A 21,462-nucleotide genomic window follows, 5' to 3' on the forward strand; every position below is an offset into this window, starting at 1 on the left:
CTTACATGTTTTTCCAACTCTTCACTCTTAAAGCTGCTGCGCAGCATTTTCTGCCCTTTTCTAACTGCCTTCCCAAAGATGTCATTGTTCAGCTGTGGGGCTCAGCTGTCGGACTTGGCTCTGCCCTGCGGTGAGTCTGGCACACAGCAACCCCTCACAGATCCTACCCCTGAATCCTCTCCTGTCCACTCACTACCAAAATGTGGACATGTGAACCCAACACACATTTCTAATGCGTTCTTCCTGTCACACCAAGCTATCACGGGAAGAGTGAGAACTCTGTCTCTTTTCCCTTGTCATAAATTCATGGTGGAAAATGAGTTAACAGGATAAACAGGACAATATCATTCACAGCCACCTGTATTTCATAAAACCCATCAAATAATTATAATGATAACTTTTCTAGATAACCCTATTTCTAGAAAGAAAAATCCTGTATGATTTTTTTCTCTGCTGTATTTCAAAGTTAGCAGCAAAGCTAGGATTTCTTTACTTCTTGGAGCTGGGAAGTTAGGGCTAGTACTTTATACAGCTAGTGGCTTTTTCAAGGATACCGACATCACCTTGTACAATTTCTGTTTCAACCAAATGGCAAAGTGGGTAGAGTAACCTTTGAAGCTATGAATGTGGCTCAGATAAAGCAGGTGATATTCCATGAGTGGTTTTTGTCAGTCAATATGAAACAGCTTTTAATATGTGTTCTTGTAACTTCTAGTGGGAGACACTTGCTCCTTTGGGTTGATGAGACTGAGTTCCACCTTTCATATTCAGTAAGGGAGTGTGTTTTCTCTTTCCAAGCCTGTTAGGAAATGGTTCCTTACTGAGAATCTAGGGAGTCATGCTCCCCAGGAGAGTGTTCAGAGTTCAAAAAGCATCTGGACAATCCTCTAAGTCATGACATGATTTAGTTTTAGGACTTGTAAGGAAAAGGAAGTTGGACTCAATGTTCCTTATGGGTCTCTTCCAAACTGAGATATTCTATGACTCTATAAATGAGGCCACAAGTTCCACATGTGTTGTTTCTTTTATTTGTAAAAGTCACAGCTATTCATTAAGAGAAAATCTCACTACATGAGCATGTACTTTGTCTGAGTTTGTCTACAGTTTCATGTCTGCACAGGCAGGGAATTGCTGTCTTCTAATATTAATATTGGAGATAGGTGGCATCTGTGTGCATGGATCTACCAGTGTCTTCAGAGGTTGCACTGTAAAGTACTGGAAGAGCTAAGTATATTTGTAGAGACTTCATATCAGTTGGGAAACAATTAGGCACCCTCCAAACAGAACCCAAGACAGTCAGAAAATGTGACTTGGAGAATTACACCACAGAGATGGTACTTCCATATGGGGCTGACAAGACAAAGAAATTGAGCAGTTTGCAGAAATCACTGAGGGCCAAGGAAGTTATCTTCTGCACACAGATGTACAAATACTAACTCAAAATATAACTGGTTCTCAAGTTAAATTTAATTCTTTTTAAAGCCTAGCATTATAGATGGCAGTATAAAAAGTTCCAACAGCCACCGTACAAGAAGGAAGACAGAATGTATTTTTACATCCCTGCCTGAAAGCATAGAAGCTAACTAAAAGCACAAGAAAATAAAGTGTTATCAAGGGCGCTTTCCAACTGAACACGACCCTGAAGACTCTGTTAGAATTACCACTGGTGCTGGTTAGGAAAGCAGAAGAGTCAAACATCCTTTCCAACCAACCCAGACAATGTCAAATGTCTTTGATGTTTGTCAAGGACATTCTCACTCTGGTGAGTTGTGGTGCCACCCATCTGTAGCCTCAGCAGAGATGGACAAGAAAGCAGGTAGGGAATACTGGTTTTGACTGTGATGGAGTTAATTTTCCATATAGGAGCTCATGTGGTGCTATATTTTAGATTTGTGATCAAAAGAGTGTTGGTAGGATAAGAGTGTTTTTGTTATTGCTGAGCAGTGCTTGCAAAGCGTTGTGATTATTCCCCCCTATCTCCTCAGGCTGCTCTATGATCTCAGGAATTCTTGTTAAGCCTTGGTCCTAATTAATGGCTGTGGATCATTAAGCTCCCTTGAGCATGTCAATAGCATTGCCTGTTCCCCAGAACTTCTTTTGACTAACAAAATTCTGTTTTCTAGTGAATATCCTTGAGAACTTGTTTTTGTCTGAATCACAGCTGGAGTGAAATAATATTATTGTTACTGGACTTTTGAGGAAAATTACTGACCTCAATTGAGTCCAGGATGGAATCTGATGGAAGAGTAAAGCCAAGCATCTCACAGCCCTATGAACGGGGTCCCGCGGGAGGCCCTTTGAGGTCCCATGCCCCCAGTGGCTGTGCCAGCATGTCCCTTGGAGCAGGATGTGCCTCTTGGTTCTCATCAACCCACAGGTTTGGGACTCAAAGGAGCTTCATCAAAAACTGACAGTGGGGCCTGGGCTGGTACCCCCTCCTTGAGGCTGAAACCTTTGCCCACTGAGAGATGCAAAGGCATCCTGTGTGGGCTTTTCACTGAACTCTGGGGGAGCTTTAAACAGGGGCTTTGTACACATGCACACACACAAAGGAGTATTTGAATATATACATATATATATGTCTGTGTGCATATGTGAAAATTGACTTGAACACTTTACAGCATGTGTAGCATCAATGCTGCCATCTTAGATTCAAAATTACTGTAAATCCTACAGAATCATTCTGTAAATTAATCAATGATTAAGTTTTGCCACATCCTTTAGACATAAAGCACCGAGCAATTCCAAGGGTAGGTTTGGCAAAGGGTTCATTGTGAAACCTGTGATCCTGCGTCTCTCTTCCCCTTCTGCATCCTTACCTTCTCCATCCTCACCCTTTTGCATCCCCAGTCTCTGTTGTGTGTCAGTTCAGATTGATTCTAGTCCAATTCTCCTTTGTGTGCTTTATCTATGTGGTAACAGAGCAAACCTTGACAGAGAACTTAATTGTGTTTTCACAAATTTGTTATAAAATTGCAAACAAAATTTGCTTTTGTTGATACCTTTGACGGAGTTTCTTTAAGCAATCTTAACCAGCCATTCACAACAACCTTCAAAGATGTTTCTGTTTGTCATGCCACCCCACAAGCAAGCAGGCTGGGAGTGCGCAAGAATTTGGAAGGCGATACACGTAGGACAGTTGATCCCAGTGACCAAAGGGATATTTTATACCCTATGGCACACATACAAAAAAATCTAGTGAAAAGAAGGAAGAAACTGGTAATTTCAGAGTTACAGTACTTGTCATCCCAATTTACTGTTAAAATGCTAAAGACCTGCTTTTCTGGAAATGTCTAAGTAATTGCTGATGGGAAGTAGAAAATAATTTCTAATTTTGCTTTGCTTGATTAGGCAGCTTGTTCTTTTCCTATTAAACTGTCTTTAACTCAACCCATGAGTTTTATCACTTCTATTCTCCAGATACTCTTTTCCATCCTCCTGGGGGAAGAGTGAGCAAGCAAGTAGTTGATGGGTTAATCCACAATACAGAGTTTTTTCAAGAAATGGAACAGTTTGCTTCCAGGACAGAAATGGGCTTTCTCAATTATCATTGCTTTTTGGCATGCTATAGTGTACATCTAGGAAGACAGCTGGACTGCACTGGAGCAGCTGTCCATGGGCAGCAGGACACTGTAGGCAACTGAGGAGGAGTATCTGTATTTCTAGGAGGTGTGACAGAAGTCAAAAGTCTCATTTGCCCACTTTTCCACTCCTAGTATCCACACTACTCCCTCAATTCCCATTCTTATACTTTCTAATACCTTGCATTACATAGGTAGCTGCAAGGACAGAGTTCAGTCCTTGCCCCCTTCTCCTGACAATGACAAACTATTCTGCTTCCCTACTCATCTCCAACTGACCAAGCACAGTAAGAGGTTCAAATTCATGTTCAAGTAAAGCTTTTAAGTCTAGCACTTACCAAGTAGGTGTTTGCTAGTCACAACAAACCAATTTACAGTGGCATAAACACCACTGCACAAGAAGGAATCTGACACAGACCATCCCTTCTGTATGCAACACTCTGCAGGGATCCTACATTCCTAAATACAATGTTTTGTCCCTGGCAGTTTTATCCATGTATGCTTCTACTGTGTTGTTGGATAGACAGGGCAGGACACAGAATTACTTCCTACTTCGTTCTGTCATGTCACACAAAGACAAAAAATAATATTGAAGCATTCTCTTATAAATAAGGACTAGTCCCTTCTTCTCTTTCATAAACAACTGCAGCGCATTTTGCTAGCATCCTGCTTAGAATGAACAGATTAAGTAGCGTCATTCACCAGACATTCTTTCTCATTGACAGAGATGTTCAATGGCTTCCAAAGCAGCTCATAGGTGTGGAAGGAGGACATGTTTCACAGTATGTTCCAGAGTAGAGCCTGGCTTCATAGAATCATAGAATGGTTTGGGTTTGAAGGGAACCTTGAAGATCATCTAGTTACAAACCTCTGTTGGGACACCTTAAATTAGACCAGGTTGCTCAAAGACCCAACTGACCTGGCCTTCAACACCTCTAGGGGAGGGGTATCCACAACTTCCCTGGATAATGAGTTCCAGTGCCTCATCACCCTCAAAGTACAGAATTTCTTCCTAATACCTAATCTAAACTTACTCTCTTACAGTTTGAAACCATTCTGCCCTATGCTGTCACACTGTGTAACCTTGTAAATAGTCCCTCTCCATCTTCTTTTAAGTTTCTCTTTGGGTAGTGAAAGGCCACAAGTGGCCTTCTCTTTTCCAGACTGAACAATCCCAGTTCTCTCAGCCTTCCCTCACAGGAGGGGTGCTCCATCCCTCTGATCATGTTGATGTCCCTCCTCTGGACTCACTCCAGCAGGTCCATGTCCTCTCTGTGCTGGGCCCCCAGAGCTAGGTGCAGGGTTCCAGGTGGGCTCTCAGCAGAGCAAAGCAGTGGGGCAGAATCCCCTCCCTCCCCTGCTGCCCACGCTGCTTTGGATGCAGCCCAGGACACGTTTGGCTTTCTGGGCTGGGAGTGCCCACGACACTCACCCACCAGCACCCCAAGTCCTTCTCTCAGGGCTGCTCTCCATCTGTTCATCCCCAGTCTGTGCTAGTACCCCGACCCAAATGCAGCACCCTGCTGTTGCTCTTGTTAAACCTGATGAGATTCCCACATGCCCACTTCTTGAGCTTCTCTAGGTCCCTCTGCATGGCATCCCATCCTTCAGGAGCATCAACAGCTTGCAGAAGACCAAGATACTAAGTATGTGGAACGAAAAATGAGTCCCATTTTACAACTGCCTCATTTGTGTGCACTACTGTGTATGGACTTGCTAAAATTATGGAAAACAAAACCATATTCAAAAGGTACTTACATGCTGTGACTAAGTGGATTCAAGAGTGGGTTGATGTGCATAGTTGGGTCGTTCAAACAATTTCTTTAGAAAGTCAAACACAATATCAATATGTTTGCATTCTACAAGGCTGTGAATAGGGGAAATGTTGAGAATTACATCTCTTCCAGGCTACTCAGAACCCATGACAAAAAAATGTACCCTGGTCTCCTTATCAGCTCTGTAGAGAAAGGTGCTCAACAAATCTTGGCAGGAGCAACTGGACCTGGTACAGGCACTTTTGCTCATGCTAGTAGCACTTCCTTTTCCATTTGAAGAGAAGGCAGCAGCAGCCTGTTCGAAACCAGCCCTACACTGCACAGACCACTGCTTTGTTGCTCTCTCAGAGAAGCGGGTTGGCAACTGCAGCAAGGGGTCTCACCCTTTCCTGAGCAGAGCAGTTTTCCTGCTTGGATTGCTGATTCCCAGGGATCCCTGCAAGCCCAGTGCTAGTATAAGAAGGATCTCACTCCACCTTGCTGCTCCTCCCCCTCAGAGCACTATGAGTGTTCGCATGCACACTGTGCCAAGAGTAAGGTCTCCTTCTCCACCCTTCTTGGTGCTAAAGCTCTTACACCACTGAACTACAGCTTTTAACAGCTGACCCTCACTCAGTCTGAAGCCCTGGCAAACCAGACTGGTAATTTAATCTATTCATTACAGTATTGGAGATTCTAAGGGAGACAGAATGCAAAGCAGATAATGGTTTTGCTAGAAAAAACAGAGCAGAAAGGCCCAGGCTTCTAGCAACACCAGATCTATTGTAAAATATGTATTTAGAAAGGGCTTTGAAGATGAGCCAGCACTTTGCATCAGATGACAGGATGTGATTACAAAGGAGTCAAACTTCAATTACAGCGTCATTACACTAAATATGCTTTTTGGGTAATGTACAACTAATTAATCCAAACCAGATTATTAATTAAATTTTCAAGATTAGTGCCCCTTATCTTTCATACTCAATACATGTGGCTGGGACTCTCACTGGAGCTTGAATATTTCCATTTAAGAGCTAGAGGGGCTATGCAAATCTTAGCCTACATTTTCGTGACTTAAGACCATTAGCCATTCTGAATTGATACAGACATAGATCTCCACACTGTATTTAATCTTCTGTTTATGTGAAACCACTAGTAGAAAAATATGTTATATAATTAGACAGTGTCTTGTGGAGCAAAAGCAGAAATTTACATGAACTATGTGTTTTTTCTGCTACTTTCTTTGTGTGACACCAAGTTCCCTCAACAATGAAAAACAACAAAACCAGAAACTCTTAAACAGCATGGTTCAGATGAGAAGCTGACTTAGCTTTGAACTGGAAAAGCAGCCTATTAGGAACAAGATCACAACCTCACAAAAGGCCTACAGTGTGAGAGCTCTGGATTCTCAGCACTGCCCAGCCACTGCAGAGAAAAAGCAAAACAAAGAAGTTCTGATATAGACAAGGTTATCCTCAGTTTTCCCATCACACACTTTAGTTCATGGTCAGTGCAAGACTGAGAAGAGAAACCCATAGAGCATGGTGGCTCAGGGACCTCTGGCAGTTCTTTGAGAGTGACAGATATACATGACAGTTTGTAGTGGAAAGCCAGCTTTCCATAGATTTGTCTGTGAGTATCTGCTGAACAGCAAGACAACTCTGACAGCCAGCCTCTCCAGGGGGCTTGGCTCATTCCTCTGCAATGCTCTTTTCATCTACAGAATGATTTTTTTTTTTTCAATCCTGCTTATTGAAACCAAACAAAGAAAACTTCCTTGAACTTCAGGCTTTTAATTCTCAATCCTCAAAGAAGCCATTCCTTCTTGTGTTTATTTTTCACAACCCTTTCATTCTTGAGGTGGTAATCTAGTTTTAGCGGGACTTGCAGCTAGCAGCTTATTTCTGCTATGAGTTCAAGGGTGATCAGAATCTGGCTGGTTTCTTTTTCTGTGTTGCAGCAGGGAAGAGTTGTCCAGCTTTTGTGACAGCACAGAGAGAAAAAGTAGCACTTTTTAAAATGGTGTCTGTTCAGGATGAGTGGTGGAGGTGGTCTCTCAGGGTCCCTTTAAGGTCCATTTTGCAGCACATGGGAATCTCACACAGATGAAGTAAAATAAGAATCTCAGTTGAAATGGCTTTCCAGGGAAGTTGTATATTGTCTGAAGCTTGATTTTTTTGGTAGCAAGGCAGCATTAACTGTCAGTGTTTAGATTTTTCTCCACCATACATAATTCTCTTGATGGGAAAACATCCACAAGAATAAATGTTTTCTCCTCTGATTTGACAAGACAGATAGGAGCAAAACCAGGAAAAGGAATTATTTATACAAGTCCCTCTTGTTTGCAGGTGTGACAGATCCAAAGTTCTTTTTCATGCCTCAGCTGCAGCATTTTTGAAATCTCACAGGCTAATTCTAACTTAGCTTAAGTATCCAACTTCCCAAGAAGTTTCATTATGTTTATCATGGGATGTCATAAAATTCCCTGAAAGAATAGTCTTTAATTACAATCCTTTTTGCTTTGGCAGCACATTTGTGAATTGTATGTAACACGATTATTATATTGAGTATCAGTAAGCAGGATTAAAACATTTTCCTACAAGAATGAATTATATCTGCCCCAAGGCTATTAGGTTCTGGTTATTTATTTTCTATGCAAGTAGATCACCTGGCAAAACTAAGTTGCTAATATTAATCAAATTGTCCTCTTACTTTATCATAATTAATATGAAATATATGGTCTTAATATTCTCCTGATTAGCACAAAAAGCTGATGCACAGCATATAGTGAATAAATGTAACACAGCTTTCTACGCTCTTTTACACCTTCATTAAGCCTAACACACTATTTGGTTTATGCAATTGCCTGAGTGCTCCTCTGGAAAATCAGGGTAGATCTCTGATCAGGATGCAAGAAGCTGCTGTTGGTACTCGTTCAGGATCCACAAAGTGAGGACTTTGCTCAAGTTTTGGTTGGGGGCTGGAGGAGCATCTGGAGAATTCTAAACACAAGTGGCATAAACAGAAATCTATTTGCCACCAGAAAGTTTCGCCTAATATCTTCATTAATTAAACTTCCCTTGTGGCTTTTAAAACACATTTCTAGTTATTTGTTCCCACTGAGGACATAGAATAGCTTATCCCATTATGCAACCTACCAGTCATCTTACCCAAGGAATCGATAATGGCCATACCTTGGTGCTGCAACCCAGATATGAGAAATCTCTCTTTTGCGTGACATCATGCGCACAGCTTTGAAGAACTACCTGAGACACAGCTTATCCCTACTTCCTGGATCATGCCAGAAGTGCTAATGTAAAGGAAAATCATGAGAAAAACTGAGGCATGAGAACTATAGAACATGCACCACTGAATACACAATTTTGAGAGAGTTATGTGTGACAAACTGCTGTTTGCTGAGTTTGCAAGTCTGCATTTAGTCTGAGTCAACCCCGATGAAAATGCAATATTCTCCAACTGCTTGTGGCTAAAGAAAGGAAAATAATTTCCTCCTAAACAAGGCCTCCAGTGAATCAGGGGGAAAATGTGGGAAATACTAAGAAAGAAGGTAGACTAATCAGGTGAAATGACAGTGAAAGAAAAAGATCCATAGTATCCATCATTAGTTGGTCATGTCTTACACATGTCATTGGAAGCACATGGGAGAAACCTCAGGGAAAGGGGATTCTTTCACAGCTGAAAACCAGCCTTTCCATCTTTAGGTTAGTCCTCCCTACATAAGCTTTCACAGAGGCAGATGCTTCATACAGATGTCCCACCTCAGACATGCTGCAAAGCATCTCTGCATAACCAGGTCTCTTCCCCAGCTCTCATGGGCCTTATACTCTACAGTCTTTATCTTGGGATCAATTGCCAGCCTTCAAAGTCAGACTTTATTATTTTCTCCTTCTTCCTCAGCCAAGTTCTTTACTGGAGAGGAGCATGTGATTATCTCAGTGGTATAAGTGAGCCTTTGTGAGAAGAGTCCTGTGACTGGAATACTATGATGAACAGTAACAGGATTTTCAGCAGAGATAGGCAGGGAAGTTGGGGAGGAGGGATAGCACTCAGTGTAAAGCAGGGGTTGGATTTTACAACAGTTGCAACTGGGGACATATTGAGACTTTCTGGGTAAAGAATAGCAGAAAAAAATGAACAAAATAACAAAGTGGAAGCGATTCTGGGGGTCTACAACTGGTCACCAGCCAGGATGGTGACAGTAATGTAGGAGTGTGCCCCCTAATGACAGAGTGGCAAAACTAACCTTTGTCCCCCAAAAAAGAAAAGAAGCCCAGAAGTTTCTCTCAACTATTAGGTGAAAAGCCACCTCATAGGACCTCAGGGACTTCACCAAACACTAGAGAACATCTAGTTGGATAGAAGCCAAAAAGTCCTGCCTGATCAATCAGGTAGAAAAGAAGAGAACAAAAGAGCTTAAGTGCTTTTGTGAGGTGTTTTTACCAGGAGCAGACCTCTGCACCTGGCTCGAGTTTTTCTGTTTGTTATTTTGCCTTTTATTAAACCATTTTTTTTTCTAACACTGCAGCAGAAGTCATCCTGCTTATTTTATGCCCCCAAAGCAATAGCTGAGCTATCCTTGGGTGTATTAAGTTTCTTTTTGAGGGCTTATGAGACCTGGCCCAAGAAAAACAAACTTAATAGTAATGTATGATTATTGTGTCAAGGGTTTAGGGAAACCTCTAGATCAGTTTTTCTTATTGGCAAATTCAACTTCCCACATGTGTTGTTTGTAAATAAAATGGTCTTGTGCATGCTATGATGATCAGTTGCTGACTTGGCTACTGTGAACATTAAATGGTTAAGTTTAAAGACTGGTTGTATGCAGAAAACTGTCAGCAAAACTACTACCATGGCTTTTGGAAGAGCAGACTTTAGATTGCTCAGGAAACTAGTTAGACAAGTCCCCTACGAACTGGTTTCCAAGAGTATTTGGGTCCATAAATGCTGATCTGTTTGAGAATGGAAGAGCAGAAGTATGTGCAAAAATTCAAGCAAGCAAGGCAAAAGTTCAGCTTGGCTGCACAGGAATTTTCTTCTGGTAGGTGGAGGAAAAAAATATTGTACAGCCTTTGGAAGAGACTTTAGACTACACAGGACTACTGAGATGCTGTAGAGAGAAAATTCACATTGCCAAAGCTCAGCTGGAGCTGAAGACAGACATACTATGGTAGAGGGCAGGATGTTTTCTTAAAGTGTTTGTATTTTAACAGCAAAAACATTCTTCATTGCTTGCGGAGGTTTGTCACCTCACAAACAGAGATGAAACAGCAACATTTCATTCCTTCTTCATGTCTGTCTCTAACATCAGTGGAGGGCCTGTGACCTCTGGATCTGCAGGTGGAGGACCACCGTGGAAACTATATGCTCCCAGTCAGCTTTACACTTGTGCTGAATTTTCCGCTGTAGATGAATGCACACAAGCCTATGGGGCCCAATAGGATTCATCCCAGGATACTGAAAGAGATGGCTCATGGTATTGCAGAACCTCATTTTTTATCTACAGTCTTGTGAACCTGAAGAAGTCTCAGTCAATGGGAAGCTAGCAAATATTATTCCTATTTTCAAGAAGGGCAAGAAAGAAGACCCTGGTAACTACAGGCCTGTCAGTCTTGGTTCAGTCTGGTAAAGTTACGGAGAATATTATTCTGGGAGCTATTGAATAGCACTTCAGAGGAAATGCAGTTGTTAGTCAAAGCAAACATGGGTTTGTGCAGGGTCAGTCATGCTGTGGTAACTTAACATTCTTTTGTGAAAAGGTTACACATCTAGTAGACAAATGAAAGGCAGTGGATGCGTGTGGGTTTTTATTTTTTAATAGCTTTTGACTCTGACTTTCACTGTATCCTTCTGGACAAAGTGTCCAGCATCCACATATTGCATGAACAGTTGCCTTGAAGCCTCTGGCTCAAAGAGGTGTAGCAAACAGGGCAACATCTGGTGACCAGTCACTACTGCTGTGCCCTGCTCTCTTCAATGCTTGTGTCAGCGACCTGGACGCCAGAGCTTAGTGTGCATTAGGCAGGTTTGCAGCGATACTAAGCTAGGATGAGCTGTGGATTCCCTTGAGCATAGAGTGGTCTTACAGAGAGATCTTGATAGATTAGAGTGCCAGGATTCACCAACCATACGATTTTAACAAAGATAAATGTCTGGATTCAGCTCTTGCAATGGTGCAATCCCTGGTGTCTGTACAGCTTTGGAGACTAGAGGCTGGAGTACAGCACTGCAGAAAGGGAATTAGGGGTTTTCCTTGATGATTAGCTCAGTGTGAGTCAACAATGTGCCCGGGAGCCCAAAAGTGCTTTAAGCATTTCATTAAGCACAATGTTTCTAACCAGTCCAAAGAAGCGATTATCCCATGATACTCAGATTGGTGTAGCTTCACATCAGGTGTGTGCAGTCTTTCACAATAGAGGAAAGATATAAAAAATATTAAAATGTGTCCAAAGGAGGGCAACAAACATGACAGTACATGCTAGCTGAGCAAAGAAAGGAGGAAAGGAGCCCATTTGATTTGGTGTTATTCAGCTGGCACAAGTGTCGCCCTGATTTTGTAAGACTTTGTTAAGCCTTCTGATGTTTACATTATTTCAACAAACTTTCTCACACACAGTTCTGTAAATAACCTATGTTTTGCATTCTTTCATAGAGGTGGAGAAAATTGATGGACCCTTAGTCTGTCCAGTGGCATTGGAGAGGTGGCACTGTCACCCTCCAATCCACTGTCACCTTTAGAAAACTATAAATGTTAGAGTCAGAAAATAAAGTTCTTCTTTTTTGTTCCCCTCGAGAGCAGCAGTGTCTGTGTCATCATTTCGTGCCTTATCACAACACACAAGTAATATTTTTTCCCATGGCAGAGATCATGGAGCATCAAATGCTTGGGTTGGAAGTATTCTTGTTATTATAAACAATCAAAAAATATTTTGCTTTCCTCATAGACTTTAAAAATAAATAAATATGTATATTATTGTATATGAGCAAAAGTTCAAGCTCATTAAAAGTTCATCCCAATAGAGAGAGAATTCACAAGCAGATCTATTAGTAGAGAAGGTTTAATACAGGAACATAATGCTTGCCACTATCTGCAGCTGCCACTGCAGTATTAAATATTCTCTTGTCCTTGAGACTGTCTTGAGATTTTCTTTCAGACAATCTTGAGATTTTCTATCAGAGTATCCTGAGGGTGCTTTCATTACTGGAAGGACTTGTTTCTCCATGACATAGGTCAAATTCTACCATAAAAGCCCCTGCAGTCTATTTAGATTGTGGATGACAGAATAGATGTTATTGTGGTCCTACACTTAACATTGTACCAGGACAGTCTGAAAGCATCACCATCTTATTCCACAATGTTGGTAAGCTGACCAGAAGCAGTCTAATGGCTTGCACAGGTCTAAAGGAAGGCAGTGCTTAGGAAAGGGCTGCTCTAGAAATTAATTCCCTTTGCAAGCAAACTTAGAGGGAAGTCAGCTCTAGGAGCAGTTGCTAAGTGACTTAATTGCTCATTTATAAAGCAACAGCAGGGAAAAAAACTTAATTTTAAGCCATCAGGTGGTTTGTGGTGTTAAAGTATACTTTGAATTCCCACGAGTGACATTTAAAAGGAGTTAAAGGGCAGAGTATGTATTAGTGAATTAAATTGCACAGATGGTGTAATTATGCAGAAATAAGCATCAGAAACACAGAGAACTTAGTGTTACACTTAAAATGAAATCTTAATATATGAACATGCAGTTAAAGCAGTCAAAGAGCTTTATCTTTGCCTTATAGTGACACTATGAGGGAGAAAAAGGAAAAAATTATTAAATTAAATCTGCCTTCAATTTCACCTGCAAAATCTGTAATATTTGAAGTGTTTATCATAAATGCATTGGCTTCCTTCTCCACTAATGGCAAGAGAGGGAATGAACAACTTCCATCTTTTAATTGCTGCTAGGTTACAGACGTGACTTTCCTAGCTTTGAGGAATTCTACGTGAAGACAACTGCATTTCTAGACTTACTGACAATACCTTTAAGTCACGTAATTTTCAACAAACACAGGAAATCACAAGCCAGCAGCTAATTATGAACCTAAAGAAACTGAAAAATGTAATACTGGAGGCAAAGAAAGTCTGAGAATGAGAGTATGATGTAATGAAAGCAGGATCACAATCAGCTTTATGCAGATTTGTAGCACAGGACACTGCTGGAAGTTTCCTGGCATTAAACAGTGGAAAGTATGAAATGAAGGAGCAGCATCTGCCTGGCAGACTATTAATGGCCAAGTTATTCTTTTGGAAGACACTGACTTGTGATGCCCATCTGAATCAGTGAAGAGAAAGAGTCACAAATATTTTATTAACTGATGAAAATTATGATAACTGACCAGCACAAGAATCCAGATGGAAAAAAATAATTTTAATACCAACAGGAAGGTGAAGAATACAGAACTACTTTCTTTGAGTGCTTGGGTATCTCAGTTGTTGGTTTAGAGATCACAAGTATTTTGTTGCATATCTGCCAGTTAACCAGGCTTGCTCGCACACCTGTTTATGAAGAAGCATCAGTCTTCTAGTGCAGACAATCTTCTAGAATGACAATTCAGATTACCTTGTCTTGTAAGATTCACATACAAGACAGACATTTCACATACAAAGAGCAGACACAATGACAGAAGGAAGTCCAGAAGTGAACTGTTCACCAATCAGACCTCCAGTGACACTATATATGGAAAAGGGGAAGTTCTTTGACTTTTGCAGAGTCATAGAAATACCACTTCATTTTCAGCACACCACCTCCTACAGCTCCACTGCCCCTTCCTGGAAGAAGTCTAATCAGGTTAGCAGTGTCCCCTTCCTTTCCCTAAGGTAAATAGAGATGATGGCAAAATCCAGGGAGTGGCCAACCAGTCATTCACCATCTTGTGTACCTCCTGCCCAGCTGACTCAGCACTCCAAAATTTGGAAGAGATTATAAGAATGAAAGCACAAACCACTAGACCCTTAAAGCCACAGGCACATTTTTCTTACAAGCAAATTCAGTGTGTGTCTGAGGTTACTTACAGTTACCACATTCAGTTTGTGCTTGTCACAAACCCAGTTCTTTCTTCTGAGTCAAAACACCTTGAGTGTCTAGGTTCACTTCCCCGCATGGCCTCAGGTCTTTCAGACACACATCACTTAGTAGAGCCAGGGTTTTTTAGTGAGGAGCAAGGAAAAGCACTTACAGGTCACAGATTCTCACCTGAGGTTCCAGCCTTTGTCTGGTGCCTCATCCAACAGCAGGCTTCAGACATATCTTCCAGGGAAGCTAATGGGTTGTGCCTTTAGAAAGATGAGAGCATCTGCATGTCCCACAGAGATAACATCTCAAGGCACACATGCCTGCAACTTCTTGCTGATGTGGGTAACTTCCAAATTAGGAGAGTGTCTGTCAAGTGTGCCCCACTCTGTGAAATATCACATCATTCAAGCAATCTTCAAGAAGTTCTGGGTGTCAGGACCTGACCACAGGGATATGCTGCCTTGCAGAAGCTGGTTTTCAGATTTGTGAAAGATGGCTCTTACCTGTGAATGTATTTAGGCCCTCTTTAGGAAAGGCCTAAATTCACTAGTGCGAAGAAGAAATGGGGTCAGATCAGATAAAAACCTCACCACATCAAATACAAAGCAAGTGCAAGAAATATGATCTTGATAGATCATTTTAGGTCAGGGTTTGAACAGCAGTTTCACATATAAATGCAGCTGAAGAAAGATGTGGGCATCTTCATTAAAGAATACCCCTACCATATTTTATTAATCTCAGCAGTGAAAAGAGCTAATCACAAAGCTGAGTTTAACAGGGGAAAAAAACTCCAGTTTACAGCTGCCTCCTTTTCCAAGACTGTCTTCCCTAGAATGTTAATATGGGGACTTCTCTCGTTCATTCATTGACCTCATCAAACTCTCTGTAAGAAAGGAAGAGAATATGATGATTAGCTACTCAATATGCTGAAATAGGAGTAAGAGTAAATTGTGTGTGAACTGAAACGGGTTTTTTACTTTTTCAGTTTCTAATTTCATTTTCATTAACACATCAGAAATACAATTTGTCCTGCTAGCTGTGGTTTCAGTAATATCAATTAGCCAGTCTCAGGGCATGTGTGATTATCAAGACACAAGCATAACCTTTGAAAGATGGAAAGTTTTCTGTCTATTTCTTAATTCTCTTCTGTGGAACAATTATCTCTGTACAATAATATCTTTCACTGTTAGTGGTATTTATTAGGCACAAATGAATTTTAGCAAAAACAGAAATTAAATTTTATTCTTAGTCCTCAAAAAAACGGGATTAGTGTCGCATTAAAGATCACACATAAAACCAAGAGACAGAAAGAATTAGGTTGTTACTAGTGCAGGTGTAAAGATGACAATTCCATCAGCAAGTGGAATTTCCACTTGAGCCCTCACAGAAAAAACCTTCTTGCTTCTCCAGTTGTCGAGAAGCAGGAACGGTTTCTCCCCTAAACCTTGGAACAGACTCTGCAAAAGGGTCATTGCTGAAAGAAGGGGAAGAGGAGAAACATCTTCAATTCGCATTATATGCTTTGGATTTTGGGTATACACACCCTTTCTCTGGTGTGAAGCAGAATCAGTAAAGTTCGAAGTAGTGCCACAAGTCAAAATCCTAAATGAGAAGCAGAAATTTTGCAAATGTGTCCCTGGAATTCATCTCACACAAGACCAACAAAATACAACCTTGATAGCAAAAAACCCAAAGTTACCACAAATTATTAAGTCTCCATAGTAGTAAGTGTGTCCTGTCACAGCTTCTTTTTTCATTACCCACTTTTATTGAAACTGTTTGACAGATGTTTCCACAGGGACTGACTCTGGAACTTCTCTTTTAGCATGAGCCCTGGAGTGCCCTGTTGGAGTTCTATACAGGAAAGATCAGGATCTGATGAATCCTGTCAAGCCTTCTATTTCTATAAAAATTTGTTCCCAGGACATGCACAAGGTCTCAAAGTCCAAAAGTAGAGCACTTTAGCTCTAAATACGTAGGTCTGCATTTTGTCATACAGCAAGCTTTCTCAAATAAATGGCATTTGTTTCAAGGGCAGATGCATTTCTTCTGTCCCACTTGGTGCTGGACAGTCCATCTGTTTGTGCTGATTGTTGCATGTAGTGGAGGTGCCCATTGCTTCATATCTATAGTCCAAAGTCCTCTATCTTCCTTAATTTCTGTGGCAACTGCTTGATCCTCTAGCAACACTACCAGCACAGTGAATGACCCAAAGACTGAACCAGAAATGTAGCTACTTCTTGGGAGAAAAAAATGATTGCTGTAGTCATCAAGCCATCATCCAGAAAGGCTGTCTTCCTGCACAACCCAGGCCTTACTTCTGTACACTCAAGCAAAACCAGTTCTGGGTACAACCTGTTCCTCTGGCAGAATGCCCCAAATTATATTCTTCTATTGTCCTTCCTCACCTGGAATTATTCTTGTCTACATTTCTTGTAAAGTCTTGGAAGAGACACTGTTCTAACACCATTCTGGAAGCCATAAAACAGGAGATTGTAGGACCAGGAGTCACAGGCATGGTTTGCTGAAAACCAGGATGCAAGTAATTCACCTGAGAGCAAGGCTGTGCTTTTGTTTTAAGGCAGTTTGAGTAAGCCTGGCAAACTGCCTCAGAAATGCACAGCACCTGCCCACCAAATGCTGATTTTCCCTCTCTTTTGAGTGACTCCTGAAGATCAGTCAGGAATTCCACCTGTGATTGCCCTAATTGCCAGGACTCTCAACTCCAGCAATCATTCACATTTCCCATCTACTGGCTTCATGATTTGAGGGAGCATCTATTGAATGGTCCAAGTGTCCAATGCAGTTGCTTTCCTCACACACAAATTCCATTAAGACAGACCCCAAGGAAGTGTGGTGTATCATGAAAACTTCAAATGTGCTGGGCCTAGGATATATCACAGATAATCCTCTGAAATTTAGAAAGAGAATAGCCAAATTTTGTAGTCTGTCTTGGGAGTCAAGACCTGGAATTAAATTCATCATTACCTTCTCTACTGTAGTACTGACAGACCTACAAAACTGGTAATGCTCCCTCACATTAAGAATTTTCCACATTCATATGGACCTGCAGCAAGCAGGACAGCTGATAATGAGCAAATAATTAATTAAAGTCAGCTTATAATGAAAATCTACAAGTCTGCTGTGAAATTTTGTCACTGAATATTGATAAAAGGTGCTCTCTAATGCACTAAGAGTCTAAGACTGCACGTACTGATGCAGGAGTTATTTCCTCCTGTCATATATAACTTGAAGAAGGTTGAGATTTCAAATAGCTGCTGATTGTTATATTTTCAATCTTGAATAATTTTCTCTCTAGAGAATCCCTGGTCTCTCTCTAGAGGATCCCAGTCAGAATTGAAAGACCAATTTGAGAAAATAAACCCACATGTGACTTTCTAAAATTTTCAAGAAAAGTGAGGAAGAAGGATAAACATTCTGGTGACACAATTTCTCAGAGAGAAAAAGAGTGTTTTTCACAACCCACTGGGAGTGGAGAGTGCAGAGCTGTGGAGTGTGAAGAGCTCACATTAAGCATCTCACCTAATTATTTGCTTTACAGCCCGTCACATCCTATGCGCCCAATTTCAGACAATTTCAAAGGTCTAGCAAAATTAGGAAATACCAGAAAGTCAAACACAAATTTAAATTTAGAGACTATGAACTTGTGCTCACAGTCTGAGCTACCTTACAGGCTGATGCTAATGCCCTGTCAGAGAAAGTGAACATGGAGTCAATTATGGTCCAGTGTGTTTGACCTGATATGGTACAAACAGCAAGCTGTATCATGTCTCTTGTTATGATAGAATCTGTACAAATGGTAGCATTAATTTAGTGTCATAGATAAATATTCAACAAAAAGTTCTCTTAGCAGTAGAACATCTGTATTTTCATAAATTTGTTTACAACTGGTGCAAGATTCAGCTCATACATACATAGACATACACCTTTAGTGCCTCCCAGATCCCAAGGAATGTTAGGCAGTAAAAAGAATTCAATAACCCGAGCACAGCTGGGCATCTTTTGAGTGGCAACCTCAGAATAGTGGCTTTTTGTTTCTTTACAAGAGACCCAAGTGAACAGTTAATTTGTTTAGTCAAAACCAAAAGGAAAGATAATGCTTTTGAAGATGTAACCCTTTACTGGCACCATTTTTTCTCTGTTGTGTTCAACATTCAAGCTTCCTCTTGATACGAATGTATCTTAGTGGGTTAAAAAAAACATTCTTGAGGAAAAGAAGATGGGAGGAAATTATCTCAAGTGACAGAAGTAGAAAGCTTGCCAAAGGGGTTTTTTTTTAGAAACTAAGCTCCAAATATAAAGGCTGAAGTAAGAGCTGTGGAATTCAGCAGAAACATTGCACTGAGCCTGTTCAAACACTGCACTAGGAAGAACATGTTCACTCAAAGGTAGTTGTGTGGAGCTGGACAAAAAGAGCTGGGTTTAAGATACAGGAAGAAAAGAGTATGACTTTTATGGCATTATTATCCATCATAGGAGCATTACTGATTAAGATGAAATGAAAAAATAATCCCCTTCAAAGTAGAGACAGCTTAATTCAGAAACAAAGAATTTATGACTCATCATTGTTGTGACTGATGATACCAGAAACTTTGGAAGTTTCTAACCTGTCAACAGGATGTAGATTCAATTTTTTCAAGAGTTTAATGACTTTTGCTAAACTTCAAAACTTTTTTTCTCCTGACACAGTAAAGAAAATCATTTACTACTACAGTGTCGTGGGGTGACAGCCTTTATCCGAATATCATAACGAATCGAGGTGCCGTGATCCCCATCCACAAGATGATCCGAGAGCTGGCGAGCCAAGGGGCGGTCAGCAAAACCCAGTCACCCTTTAACAGCCCTATCTGGCCTGTGCGAAAATCTGACGGAGAATGGAGATTGACTGTGGACTATCGTGCCTTGAATGAAGTGACTCCACCACTGAGTGCGGCTGTACCGGACATACTGGAACTGCAGTACGAGCTGGAGTCCAAGGTAGCAAAGTGGTACGCGGCTATCGATATTGCTAACGCATTTTTCTCCATTCCTCTGGCAGCAGAATGCAGGCCTCAGTTTGCTTTTACCTGGAGGGGAGTGCAGTATACCTGGAACCGACTGCCCCAGAGGTGGAAACAGTCCTACTATCTGTCATGGACTGATCCAGGCTGCACTAGAAGAGGGTGAGGCTACGGAACATTTACAATATATTGATGATATCATTGTTTGAGGGAACACGGCAATAGAAGTGTTCAAGAAAGGAGAGAAGATCATTCATATTCTCCTGAAAGCCGGATTTGCCATTAAGAAGAGCAAAGTCAAGGGACCTGCCAGAGAAATCCAGTTTTTGGGAATGAAGTGGCAAGACGGATGGCGTCAGATTCCTGTGGATGTTATTAACAAAATCACTGGTATGTCCCCACCAACTGATAAGAAGGAAACACAAGCTTTCTTAGGTGCTATAGGTTTCTGGAGGATGCACATCCCTGAGTATAGTCAGATTGTGAGACCCCTTTATCTGATTACCTGCAAGAAGAACGACTTCCACTGGGGCCCTGAGCAGCAGCAAGATTCTGTCCAGATCAAGCAGGAGATCGCTCATGCTGTAGCCCTTGGTCCAGTCAGGACGGGACCAGAGGTGAAGAACGTACTCTACTCTGCAGCCGGGAGCCATGGTCTGTCCTGGAGCCTTTGGCAAAAGCTGCCTGGTTGAGACCCGAGGCCCACCATTGGGATTTTGGAGTTGGAGCTACAGGGGGTCTGAAGATAACTATACTCCAACAGAAAAGGAAATCTTGGCCGCCTATGAAGGAGTCCAAGCTGCTTCGGAGGTGATTGGTACAGAGGCACAACTCCTTCTGGCACCCCAACTACCGGTGCTGGGATGGATGTTCAGAGGAAAGGTTCCCTCTACCCACCATGCCACCAGTGCTAAGCTGCGCCTTTTCCTCCCCCGGCCGTCTTGCCGCGGCGGGGCGGGGAGGGAGGGGTGTCAGTGTGACCAGGCACCTTGGCCTTTGCTTATGGGCACTTGGCTTGGCTGGCTTGCTTGCTTGCTTGCTCCTGCCTCGACTGCTAGCTGATAGCTGCTTTTTTGCCGCTTTCTGCTTTCTACGCTGTTTTATTTTTTTCTTTTTCTTTCGTTCCCTCTTTCTTACCCTCCCCCGAAGATACTGGACTGGCTCCAGACCTGACCTGGGACATCCAGGACCCCCGGCGTCCTGGACCCCCGGAGTCTGCGAGAGAAGCTCAGCGCCCTCCACAGCACTGCCTGGTTTCTTTTCTTTTCTTGTGTTGGGGAGTGTTCTTTTGTTATTTGTTAATAAATAGGTTTTGTTTTCCACTGTGCTCCTCCGAGGAATTCCTTCCCGAACCCGGTATTGAGGGGGGGGGGGTTGGAGGTTTTTTTTAGGGGGCTCCCTTTTGGAGATTTCCCCTAATTTGTCCTAAACCAGGACATACAGTCATAGCCGGTTCTTGGTAGCTACCTAGAGATAGGAATCTACGTACAGTTGAAAAAAGTGGACATTACTCAAGCATATAAGAACTCTCTAGAAAGAGCAAATTCCCCTTACTTACAGCAGTGCCTTCAAGAGGCAGCTTTATTGTACCTGATGAACATTTTTGCTACCAATTGTGGTTGGCTTGGTGACTTGGTCTGGAGGCACTGGCTTAGCACAGAGAAAAATCAGAGAAGAATAGAATGGTTCTGCTAAGTTCAGTCCTTGGAAATAAGACAGCTTTTGTTGATTTTGTGGTCTTCAATGAGAATTTTTGTGAAAGTCCTAGCATAAAGGTGCTTTTCAGTGGACCCTAGTAGTCTGGAAAGCTGCAAGACTTGCAGTGCTGGATTGCTCTGTTGCAAATCTTTCTCAGGTGACTTTGAGATCTAGCCATTTCTAGATCCTAACATCTGAATTAACTTTGAACGTGTCTGGCAGCCCAGATGATTGACTGTGGCCCACATCACTCTGTGAAGTTCATGTAGACATTGTATAGGGTAGCATCTGTCTACTTGATTTGTAGCACTCATAACAGCCTGAATGCACACCCGATTAG

The sequence above is a fragment of the Onychostruthus taczanowskii genome, unplaced genomic scaffold (assembly GCF_017590055.1).
Source record: "Onychostruthus taczanowskii isolate IOZ18803 unplaced genomic scaffold, ASM1759005v1 scaffold190, whole genome shotgun sequence".
NCBI classification, from domain to species: Eukaryota; Metazoa; Chordata; class Aves; order Passeriformes; family Passeridae; genus Onychostruthus; species Onychostruthus taczanowskii.